Raw genomic sequence first — 13158 nt, 5'->3', positions numbered from 1 at the left:
GCCAAGATCTGAACTCATGTACTCAGGAACCATAGTCTTACTCTTAATTAATAAGGAAAAGGCAGGGGCAAGTTAACTCTCAGTAAATTTTGTATCAAAAAGGAACCCTACGACACATTAAACCTACCCCAACAATCATACGCTTAGCACGGGACAAAGATGAACACCCCAAGGGGACAAATCCCCTCATGAATGATCACCCAGGCATGAACCAGTCTACTTTCAAGCTTCCCCTAATCTCACAGCATTGGGTTGTATTAGTTTCCTATTGCTGCTGTAATAAACTACTACAAACTTAGTGGTTTAAAATGATGTAAATTTATCATCTTATAGCTCTGGAGGTCAGAAATCAGACGGGGCTAAAAATCAAGGTGTCAGTGGGCAGCCAAAGGAAGACTGTTTCCTTGCCTTTTCCAGTTTCTAAAAGTCACCCACATTCCTTGCCTTGTGGCTGCATTCCTCCAACTTCAAACCACCAAGTTTGGGCTGAATCCTTTTCTTGCTGTCATCTCTTTCATTTATCAGGCCCCCGGTGATTACACCGGGCCCATGCATATAGTTGAGGATAATCACAAGATCATCTGAAGAGCAACCTTAATGTTCCCTCACCATGCAACGTAACATTCATAGAGCGAAGGGATTAGGATGGAATCATTCTGCCTACTACCTGGACGTACCAAGATGGGTCCATGAACTTGAGACTGAAGGTAGAATATAACCATATGGTTGGTCTAGAAATTGTTCCTGACAAACTGGTGACAAGCTTTGTAAATTTATCACACCACTCTTATAATTAAGATATTATTGCAATCCAAATGCAAAAACAAAATTTGGTTAACTAAATATTGTTTCTGAAAAGAGCATGGACTGGTTATAAGAATGTCTAACTTCAAATTCTCTCTTTTACTAGTTACGCAGTCTTAGGCAAGACACTGACAGTGCTGAGCATGTGCACAATGGGGGTAATAATCCCTGACCTGCTTTACACCAGAATTGTACTGAGGGTCAAATCAGATTAAATCTTTGTGAGTAATAAAGCCTAATGCAAATAAAATATGAATGAGAAATCCCAGTATAAGCATTTTAAAGGGTGCAAACAACAAAGATAAATAATATAAATATCTAGAGCCTCCACATTTATTTTAAAACCAGCATTCGTATTAGTAACAATAACACAACATAATTCTATTCTTATTATTTAAGTTTATCACGCTGCCTGTATAACGTCACTTCAGTGAAGGAAGGTTATATATATTTAGCTCTGTTTTATATACGGGGAAACTGAAGCTTAATCTTTTGACGAAGATCACACAGAATATAGTCACAGAAAGACTAAAAAGGCTAAAAGTGCCAACTTGAAAATTCGTTCTATTTTTGAAAATGGATTTAAATACCAGTCAAGCCAGTATGCCCATTCACATTAAGAACCACAAATTCCATAAGCAGCATGACTTGGAATCATTCAAAAGAAAACATTATTACACACTTAGGGTACTCACAGAGCAGTCCTATTGGCACAGAGTCCTAGGTCCTTCAGTTTCCAAGATTCCCGTGTCTAAGTTTTCACAGGAAAGCATCACATCTTAAGAATGACTCCTAAAAGAATCAGAGAACAGAGCAACCACCTAAGCATTGAAAGAAACAAATGAAACAAGTATCCAACTGTATCACTGAAAGACTTAATAGCATGTAGTTTTCTATTGCACCGGCTGAAACTGCTATTTGCCTTTTCTAAATGTCCAAAGTTTTTTTATTTCAAGGCCCTCTTTAGATGTGGACAGATTATTTAGTTAAATTATTTTTCATCACTACTAATCCATCATAACTAAGATGGCTGCCTGTATTTGTGCCTGTCTTTACATTTTCTGTCCCAAGTCATATTTCCTAAAGTGCAGAGGAGTTCCTGCAAAAACGTCAAAGAGATTTGCTCTAGTCCAACATATTTGAGATTTCAAACCAAAGAGTAATTTGTCTTTAATTTTGAGGAGACTTTTCCTTCCACTTTTGGTAGGATAATGAATAAGTATGTATATATGTATGTATATTAAGCAATAACCTGAAATTTTTACATATATATTAATACGCTATATTAAATTCATTAATTTAAAAACTGAAGCAGAATTTCAGTAAGATATCTAAATTCTAAGAATAAATCAGGACAAAAAATTTAATGATCATCTAAATTTGACCATCAATTCTTGTATGTCCTTTGATTATATGGACCTTAAATCAAGTTTTTGAATTCTGGGCCCAATCCCTTTACCTGGGGGAAAAAAAAAAAAAAAAAGATGATACAGTAGTATTTAACTGAAAATTATGATTATTATGATTATTAAATTAAGTCAGTTAATACTTGTCCAATGCTACCAGTGTTTGGCAACACAATAAGAAGAAAAATAAGAATATAATAATAAGAACTATTATGAATAGTTTCTAATTAAGGCAATGAAAAAAGATTAGTTTATACAGATGAATAAATATTAGATCCTTGCTTATATCTGACTTGAAAAATATGAGATTTACTTACATAAGTCTTACCAGTCTGATTATTAAATCAATATAATTAATCAACTTTCAGATATGATCCAGAAAAAGAGATTGTTTACAGTAGTATAGCGTAGTGCAAAGATTATTTAAACACATTTCACAGGAACAAGGACTAAGAGGACAGAAGGGAGGTAATACAATGTCATTGAGATAGCACTTGCAATGTTATCTGGTTTGACCAGAGAGCTCTGACATTGCAGTCTAAAACGGAAGGAATTTCAGGCTGGCAGTCAAGCCGCTTACTGTGGAAGTTCCAAGACTATAATAAGCAGACTATGCACATATAATTGTCTCACATGGTAAATATCTCATGAAAACTTGTCAGTTCTGTGTTCAAAGAACTTCCTTGTAGTGACAACTAAATTGATTTGAATTTAAAATCAATATTAAAATATATTTTACAAAATTACTGGTATTATTGTACCATAATAAGTAAAATTTATGCAATAAAGTTAACATGTTTAAGGACATAACATCTTGCTAGAATTAATTTAACTTCTTGCTTCAGGGACTACCACTGAAGTACCTAATTTTGAATTCATTTCATTTATAGATATAATGGTATGTTGGTATTATTTGCTATAATCCACTTCTGTCTCCATAATTACATTCATTAACCCATGTCTAAAATACAATGTCTCTGACATTCTGATTCTCATGCGAGATAAAATAATGTTACTAATATTTGAGAAAAATGAGATGAAGTTTTTTCTTTCTTTCTTTGTATCTTAACTATAAACTTAGTTTAATAACTTGAGTTTAGAAAATCCTTTATTTTACTCTAAAACAGAATATCAGAATTATTTAATTTACATTATTTTTGTTACGGAAAATAGGGCAGCAAAATTTCCCCATTTGTTTTAATGTACACCTTTACAATTATTTTTTTCATTTTTTAAAGTTCTATTGAACTATAGTTGATTTACACTGTTGTGATAATTTCTGCTGCACAACAAGGTAATTCAGTTATACAAGTGTACATGAAAAAGATTCTTTCCCCATACAGGTGATCACAGGATATTGGGTGGAGTTTCCTGTGCTATAAAGCAGAATTTCCTCATTTGCTTTAATGTACATCTTTACTATTAGTATTTTTTAAAACAGAAACAGTCCACAGACCTTAAAAAGTATGTTTTGTCAGCTGATATGTTAAAAATAAAAAGACTAATTTAACAGTCATATGATCATATCCACTAAACAGTTTTTTTTTTTTAAGGAAAGGTAGTTAAAATGAAATAAAATGCTATTTGTTTTGACATGCCTTTTGACCTTCTGAGTAAACTCCACTTTGTACAAAAGTTAGTATATATGACCTTCTGAAACATGCATGTCTAAATCACAGATAAGTTTCACAAGGGCTTTTACTTACTGAAAAAATTCAACTTGTGTAATAGGTCCTGTATTATAGAACCAATATCAAAAACTTAGGCATACCTCTAGCAAAGCACAGAAGCTAGGAGAAATTCCTTGATTCATTATCTGAAAATCAACATAAATAAGAAGAGGAAATAAAAATCCCTGGGAATATCTAAGTCTATGAAAGGTTATGTTAATGTCCAATCTTCCATTCAATTAGCAGGTAGAAAAAAAAAATTTTTTTTCTGTAATTTCAGAGGCCATTATTTAGGTGATTTAAATAGCCACACTTTTAAGAAAGAACCAGCAGTTATTTCAATATTGCTTTTTCACTACTCCATGGTGTCATAAAGTTCTATGCCCTGTGTGTGGTCATCTCATAATTAATTGACTTAGGAATTTTAGTTGCAACTAAAATGCATTACCCAGGGTTCATGATCTTTTCTAACTCATGGACAAACTTTAATTAAGACATAAATAAAACATACTTTTAAAAAGGCTTTTATTAAAGGGGCTAAGAACATGTGATGTAGAGGAGGAAAATACATTATTCATGTTTATACATGGTTGGTTATTACCTACCAAGTGATAAAAATGAAAAATGTTAGCTAAGATAGGTAATTTTATTGATATATTTGACAAAATGGACAAAAAGTCCTCCAAATATAAGAAACCATATTGGAAAACCCAGTAGCGCTAAAAAGAATATTTAATATTACATAAATCCACATTCAAATTTTCAGAAGAAACAGCAGATAAACCTACTCTCCTAGGAGACAGAATTTTTCCCTTTAACTTGACAGTATCATCCAATCATGTTTATACATGTTCAAGGGTTCATCAGGGCTTAAGAAAAAGTTCCTGGAATGAATTATTCACTAATACTTCAATCATAATTCCACAGTTTATGACAGTTGTTAGCACTGGCAATAAAGCTAAAAGTAACTGAGAACCCGCTTATTGCTTTCTTTTAAATTTCTTTCCCCTTTCCTTTCCTCACATGTGCAGAAAGCATGTTTGTTTTGGAAGCAAATTGCAAACACTACAAAAGGAGAACTTAAAAAGTGAGTGATTAATGGTCAAGGCAAAAATGTACAATCACATCAGCTGATAAGTGGCTGACTGACCCAAGGTTGAAGAATGCAAGGGCATCACAGCAAAGCTAAAGAATAACATTCCTGCTGCTGTTAAATAGCAAGCATGGGACACCACGTCATACTCTTGGGTATCCAAAAACACATCCCCTGTTTTATCCCGTTTACACAACCACCGAAGGTGATCTTTGAAAGTCACAGGAGACAGATTCTCCAAAGCCTTGTAACATACAACAACAGAAACACTCTGTACAGCTACTGTATGTCGCCATGTTCGTGGCCAACTTCAAGAAATTCCATTGCATTCCTTAATAGGCTACAGCCTACAAACATGTATAGGCTACAGCCTATACATAGTATACATAGTATAGGCTACAGCCTACAAACATGTCTGACAAAATTATGTAAATGGAATTTAAGGAAACGACTTAAACCATCTTAGATAAAAAGTGAGAAAACAGAACAGAAAGTTGTGATTGCAGAACTCTAGCAAAAATAGGGAATATACAATTCTCGTTCACTTATCTTCATTATGGAGATATAAATCATCTGCCCTTTTAATTGAGCGAAGATGAAAGAAAACCAATCCGTATTAAAAGCAAATATAATTTCTTCAGCACTATACTGAACACTAACCATGAAGAGAGACAAAGCCAAAACACACTGCGAAGCGTATTTTTTTTTTTAAATTAGAGTATAGTTGATACACAGTGTTGTTCCAATTTCTGCTGTCATACATACATACATATATTTTTTTTCTCATACTATCTTCCATCATGGTCTATCCCAAGAGACTGGATATAGTTCCCTGTGCTGTGCATTAGGACCTCATTTCTTATCCATTCTAAATGTAATAGTTTGTCAGCCTGTCTTGTGGCTGTGTCACCATGCTTAGTTTACCATACCTCTGTGATGTGGGTGGAGGTGGCTGCAAGGGGGAGTGGCACGGGGAAATGTGAAGAAAGTAAAACATAGTTCCTTTTAGCCACTATCTTCCCTAGAGCCAAATTTACGCTTATCTTTTACTGTATGAAGTATACACTAGAACCTTAGGGATATGACTTTTACATATAATTAGAGTGGACAAATATCTTATCAATGTGCCTCAAAGACCTGCAACTAGATGAAGTATAATTGACCAAGTGCCCAAGCTGCTGAGCTCTGAAACCCATTGCTGGACTGGCACAAAATCCACACTTCCCACAGGCTGCTCCCCGCCTGCACCTGAGCACAGCAGGGACTCAAAGGCAGATGGTTCCTTGGATATACAGGACTCCTCTGATGACTGATTTTGGCCTGGGGGGCTGCCACTTAGCATTTTCTGGTATATGCTGGATGTTCAATAGTTATCTTGGGGGAAAAGAAACCATGATTATTATTGAGTTGTCAAAGCCCAGATTGCTTCATAAACATAGAAAATTAAGCTCAGTGTGGAACTCAGTTTTAAGATGATTTTTCAGCATCCTAATGTAATTCCAGGAAGTTGAAATATAGCAGATGGGTTAGAAAACTACAGAAAGATAGATTTTTGTTCCAGGTAAATATAACCTCTGATAGTTAGAGGTGTCTAAACATTAAATGCGTTGCTGCAATCGTCTCAATTACACTTTGATAATACTAGCATCCCCATTTTAAAGAACAGGAAACACTAGGCTAGGAGAAGGCAGGTGTTCGGGGTTATGCAATTTTAGGGGCAGGAGCCAATATTTCAACCTCAATTTTGCTCACTCTTTCTTCAATTACCATGCAGTATGAAGGCATACCTTTCATGAAAAGACCTTGAATGCTTGCATCAATGAGGGGTTGGACTATGTGACATGCAAAAACTTTCAGTGCTAAAATTTGATGCTTTTTTTTTTTGATAAAATCTGTTTGATGATGAAGTATCTCTTTTATTTTCTATAAGCCATCTTTCTTTTCATACAGTGTAGAACAAATAATCTAGAGACCCCATATAAATTTCTCAATTTGCATCATAGTTATCGAAGTGCTTAGGTAAGACTATGTTGTTTTTATATACAGCAGTGGAAATTAACATCAATAAGAAGAACTCAGGCCTAATCATCAAAAGATGATGATATATAAATCCTAAACACTAAATATTAAATCAGTATGGTGCAATGATTTGAACTAGTGAAATACTAGAAAAAGATGCCTATGTAATATGTACTAATATCAATATTAGATTTTTTAAGGTAAAATACTATTGAGCAAGGTTACAAAACCAGTGGTATAAATCCAGTTATTTTTATCCAACACCTGCAAAACTTTGAGCAGTGCCACACTCACCTCAAATATTAACATGGTTGAAGTCAGGGCATGTCACTATTTGGAATCAAAATGGTGAAACATTTTTAAACCAAAGCTCCATTTACAAGTTTGAAGCCATCAAATTCCACTGATGCCTCTTGTCTCTAACATTCTCAAGCCCTACATAAACTCTTCTCTCTAATCACTCATCTTCTTGCTCAATCTCATACTCACACAGCTAGATAGTTTCCCATTTGGTTCATACTCTCCACTCTACCACAACCCTCTTGATGTCCTTCCCAGGATCTCCTTCCCAATATTTTTCATTGTATCCCCTAAAGCTCCTGTTTTTTGTTGTTGTTGCTGGTTTTTTTTTTAACAAATTTCCTCATTCCTAACCCAGATGCTGCATGGTCTCCACGATCTTTTCTCCTTAAAGACCTTATTTAGATTGAGTTCTCTTGAATGCATGCAAATTCTGCATCTTTAGGATCAGAACAGAGGTTCAGCATAATCCTAGTTCCACTCTGTCTTACTATTATTGTTTTTTCAACCCATACAAAGAAATCTCTCTTCATTTAAGTTTGTTTCACTGAACTATATCATCCTGAAAACTAGGATTTATCAGCTTTTAGATCATTTCTTCAAAAACCATTTCTCTTCACTCCAAAGTCCCACCGTAGTCAATATTTATGGTCAATACCCTTGTGCTGTGTTCGATAACTCAGCCAGAGAATTCATGGCCCCCACTTCTACTCTCGTTTCAGTAATCCACTTCCAACTTGAAGCTAATGGACATTCTGAATGCCTCTACCACTAGAGTCCTAAATGTTGACAATCTACGTCCCAATTAGTTTTCCACCTAAAATACGACATTAAAAATGTTATTTCCATCAATCTTGTCCTGGAATTTCCTTCATATTTTCCACTACTTTGGCACTTAGATCTTCTACCAAACTCTCAGCTCTGTTCTCAGCCTCAGTTTCTTCTCTATTCAGCTGCAATGTTGATCTTTATTCAAATCCCAGTTCTGCTACTTATTGGTGAAATACTTTGTGAAAATTACTTAACAGGATTCTCAGTTTGTTGTTTTAAGATAGGAAAATACTAATACTTCATAGGAAAGAAGGGAGTAAATGTGTCAATGTATGTAATATATAAGCACAATTCCTAGAACATCAGGTATTCAATAAATATTGTCATCTGAAATCACCAATGTTATCCAGTCACTCACACCTTTGCCTTCTGGCAACAAGGAGCCTGAAAATTTCAACCTCAAAATGGGCCCCTGCAATTAGAGTACTAGATTGAGCTTAAAAGAACAAAAAACAAAAAAACTGGGTTACTCTCAGAGATTGATGCCAATACACATTTGTAGATTTCAGTTTTAGGCGGACACTCAACACCTCTTCAGTAAGCTTATCTCACACCTCTTTGTATCTTGCCCCCCTTCCAATACAGTTCTAAACATCTTTCCCTCTCCTCAAGCTCCCCAAGCACCTTGTTATCACCTGTGGTTGGCCAGGCTTCTTATTTGAGAGGAAAATGAAAACCATCAGACCACATATGAAATCTCACAATGTCTTGTTCTTACCTGCGCATGTTCCTATATCCATGAGTCCTTCATTCATTCCCTCCTGCCATGGTAGTGGAGGTGAGTCCCTTCCTAGTCACCAAATAAGCCCTCACCTGATAGGTGATAAGTTCTTCTTGATCTTGGGTTGCTTTGCCATCTAATGTGATGCAGTCCCTCTTCATTACCCTCTACTGTCACTTCTTCCCTCAAACTCTATGTTCTAACAACACTAAATTAATTCCATTTTCAGCTTATCCCATGTTATTTCCTACTTTTGTGTCTTTAAGGCCTCAATAGGTGCCCATGTCTATCAAGGAATCCCTTTCTCACTTTTCTCTTAGAAAAGCTCCTATTTGGAAGTTCCCATTGTGGTGCAGCAGTAATGAACCCGACCAGTATCCATGAGGCTGTGGGTTCGATCCCTGGCCTTGCTCAACAGGTCAAGGATCTGGCATTGCTGTGAACTGTGGGAGTAGGTTACAGACATGGCTCAGATCCCGTGTCGCTGTGGCTGAGGCATAGTCGGCAGCTGCAGCTCCAATTCAACCCCTAGCCTGGGATCTTTCATATGCCACAGGTGTAGCCCTATAAAAAAAGGCAAAAAAAAAAAAAAAAAGAAGAAGAAGAAAGAAAAGCTCCTATTTATTTCTCAAGACCCAACTTAACAATTCCTCTTTTGTGACAGAGGAAAGAACGAAGAACGACAAGGGAGAGGATACCGAGATGTATTGACAGGCTAAGGAACTCGCAAGAAAGGTGGTAACAGGGAAGCCCACAACATCTAGAGCCGACAGATGATAATGAGTTTCAATGGTGATATCAGATTTCTTGCTTCTCATCTATCTTTCACACACATTTCCACGTATTTCACGAAAAGCCACCTGACAGCTAAAAAATAATCTTAAACCTTTCAGATTTACAGATAATTACATAAATATCTCCAACTTCCAGGAAATTAGCAGTTTTCCATCTGTTTACTAAGAGATTTTTGAAAGGAGAGGTCAGAAAGAAAAGCCAAGCTACAACACACACTTGTTGGTGAGAAGAAAAAAAAAAAAAAAGAAATCAATAATTTTGAGTTTTCTGCAATTTTCAAAAATTCCTTACGTACCAGCTACTTATAATAGCATTATAATACAGGCCTAAGGTAAGTTTTGAAACTGAAATTTATGATGTTATAACCTTTGGACTATAATGAAGCCAGGACCTAAGTAGTTATTAACATGTGGTTATATTTCACATTGTTTCACTTTGCTTTGTTTGCCTTTTTAAAATGTTTTTGGCTGTTTGATTATTTGTTTTATCTTGGCCACTCTGCCTTATTAAGTCCTAAATGATATAAATTCTGTTGTACTTCTACTTATATGCCAAATGTGAGCAATATATGAAGCCAAATACTGAAACATCATAAATTCCCTCAATATTTCTAGTTCAAAAACCTCCCAACATGATCAGGACAGATACTGCACTCTAAAGGGCAGTGCAATAATCCTCTTCCTGGATATTTACTGTTTTTGGGGAACAGATGTAGGCCATTGCAGAGACAGTTCCTGAGTGACCTTCCAAAGCTGAAGTACAGATACGACATTTGGTAAATTTTCAAAACCTGTAAGATAAAATATCACAATTTTCTTCAATTTACCAAAATTCCCTTTGTGCTGTGGAATGGCTGCTGGAAGACCATTGTTTTCAAACTGTTAGGTTTGATTACACTGGTGTGGTACCACTTATCTAGAGCTATTTTAAGTATCTTCTTGGGTTACCGTAAGCTATATTGTAAATCTAATTACATTTGCCCACAGGAAAGTAAGTACAGGCAAACACTGCTCTGTAATCTATTTAACAAAAGGCACTGTATTTTTCTTCATAGCATTTGTCAAAATTGTTATTACATAGTTATTTATATTTCTAAATGCTTTCCACTTCCATTATAAATTCCAAAAGGGCTTGTGAATGTGTTGTTTATGCAGTACCTTGCTCAGTGCCTAGAGGAGCAATGAATGTTGGATGGATAAATGAATGACCGCAGAAGAGATAACCCCATTTATATACATTTATGCTTGACACTTTAAACTCATGCTGAAAATGTATACATATTTCAGAGACTCATTGGGATATGTTGCAGCACAGTGTAACAAAACACAAATGCTCATTTCAAATGCAGTGGATTTAATGCCAGATTTGGTATTTAATAAGTTGTATGATCAAGGACAAGTGGAATGAACCCTCTAACCTGCTGTTTTCACATCTGTAAAATGTGGACAATTGTACTGGGCTAGGTATTAAAGATACTGCCCACAAAAGTATGCAGCACAGTCCATGGCATGGAGCAAGGTCTTGATGTTGGGGGGTAACATCACTTATAATATTTTATATGGCTTTTAAGAGAATTATATTAATCTAAATTATCCAAGGACTTCTAAAAACTGCCAACATAAATCTATTTTCAGCACATACTGGCAGTGATAACTCATCAATAATTTACAGCATTAAAATGAACTTTCCAACACCTTTGTGTCTATTTTCCCAATTATTCTAAACAGTTTCAACAAGTTACTTTCAATTAAATTTCATCTTTCTTTCCTCTGTACATTCCTTACAAATTCTTCACAGTCACTCAAGAATCTTTCTCAATTGGACCTCATAACCCCAGTCTTAATTCCTGGTTAGTGCAATTCTCTGGCCTGGATCGAATGGTCTTCCCCAATCAACTTTCATTTCATCATTGCCCCTACATTTCATAACTTCAACCATTATCACAGTGGAAAGAGCAGTCGTCACTGAACTATATTCTCCTTTTTGGACTATTCCTTCTTTGAGGCTCTACCCTTTCCACGAAAAATTGGATCCAATCTTAATCCTTAATTGTTATTCATCCATTCATGGGAATATACTGAGCACAGTCTATGCTCTGGTCTGAATGTCTGTGTCCCCTCAAATTCTTTTTTTTTTTTTTTTTGGTCTTTTTTCTTAGGGCCACACCCGTGGCATATGGAAGTTCCCAGGCTAGGGGTCTAATCGGAGCTGTAGCCACTGTCCTACACCACAGCTCACAGCAATGCCAGATCCTTAAGCCACTGAGCAAGGCCAGGGATCTAACCTACATCCTCATAGATGCTCGTCAGATTCATTTCCACTGAGCCACAACGGGAATGCCTGTTCCCCCAAATTCTATGTTGAGAACCTAACACCTAAGGTGATGATATTAGGAGGTCGGTCTTTGGAAGGTGATTAGAATGGGATTAGGACCCTTCTAAAAGAGGCCCCAGAGAGCTAGCTCACCTCCAACCACATGAGGATACAAGAAATCAGTGACCTGGAATAGGGACCTCACCTGACCATGCTGCACCCATATTTCAGACTTCCAGTCTCCAGAACGATAAAAGATAAATGTCTGTTGTTTAGAAGCTTCCCAGTCTGCGGCATTTTGCTACAGCCGCCCAAAAGGACTGCGGCAATCTATGTGCCAGACATTGTGTTAGGTTAGATAGTTCTAAACACAAGCATCCTAACGCCTCTAATATCTAAGAGCTCATAGACTAATTATAGGATGCAAACCTAGAAATAAATAATTATGAAAAATGTGATAAGTCAAATAACTATGTGCAAGACTTTATGAAAACACTGAGAAATAACTGTGTGTGTGGCTTTAGGATACCTAACCAGCCTCAAGTAAGTAAGGACAGGGACAAAATTCTAGAAAAAGTAAGGCTTCTTAAAACATAGGAAGGAATGGACACATAGGTTGCTTCCAGGTCTTGGCTATTGTAAATATTGCTGCTGTGAACATTGGGGTGCATGTATCTTTTCTAATTAGGGTTTCCTTCTTTTCTGGATATATGCCCAGGATTGGGATTGCTGGATCATATGATGACTCTATTTCTACTTTTTTAAGGAACCTCCATACTGTCCTCTATAGTGGTGGCACCAGTTTACATTCCCACCAACAGCATAGGAGGGTTTCTTTTTATCCGCACTGTCTCCAGAGCTTATTATTAGTAAACCTTTTGATGATGTCCATTATGACTGGTGTGAGGTGATTCCTCACTGTCATTTGGATTTGCATTTCGCTAATAATTATTGGTGTTGAGTATATTTTCATGTCCCTGTTAGCCATCTACACATCTTCCGAAATAGAAGGCTGATGCTTTGAATGAATTAAATTATCATTTAAAAGAAACAAAAAACAAACAAACAAAAAAAATAGGAAGGAACCAGTGGGCTAAAAGGACAAGGGGAAGAGCATTCCAGCCAGGCCCACGGGTCAAGATGAAGCAGATGACAGAAATGAATGACAGTGCATTCATACAGGAAATGCTAAGACAGCAGAACTAT

The 13158-nt window shown here is 36.1% G+C and overlaps 1 protein-coding gene across 7 annotated transcripts in view; it reads right to left on the bottom strand.

The window, feature by feature from the left end:
- SLC16A7 (solute carrier family 16 member 7) overlaps window positions 1-13158 on the bottom strand; it is a 158883-nt gene that overhangs the window by 99871 nt on the left and 45854 nt on the right. For 4 of the 7 annotated variants that reach the window (XM_003126337.5, XM_013997677.2, XM_021091910.1 and 1 more), the window contains exon 2: window positions 1500-1596. The exons of 2 other annotated variants lie outside the window; for them this stretch is intronic. The gene's annotated coding sequence lies outside the window, so the exon portion shown is untranslated. Of the gene's footprint in view, window positions 1-1499; window positions 1597-3981; window positions 4001-13158 lie in introns of those variants that run through there. One more of the 7 variants, XM_021091911.1, reaches the window with a different exon arrangement.

Source organism: Sus scrofa, chromosome 5 (assembly GCF_000003025.6).
Source record: "Sus scrofa isolate TJ Tabasco breed Duroc chromosome 5, Sscrofa11.1, whole genome shotgun sequence".
NCBI lineage: Eukaryota > Metazoa > Chordata > Mammalia > Artiodactyla > Suidae > Sus > Sus scrofa.
This window is presented reverse-complemented; position numbering and strand designations above follow the sequence as displayed.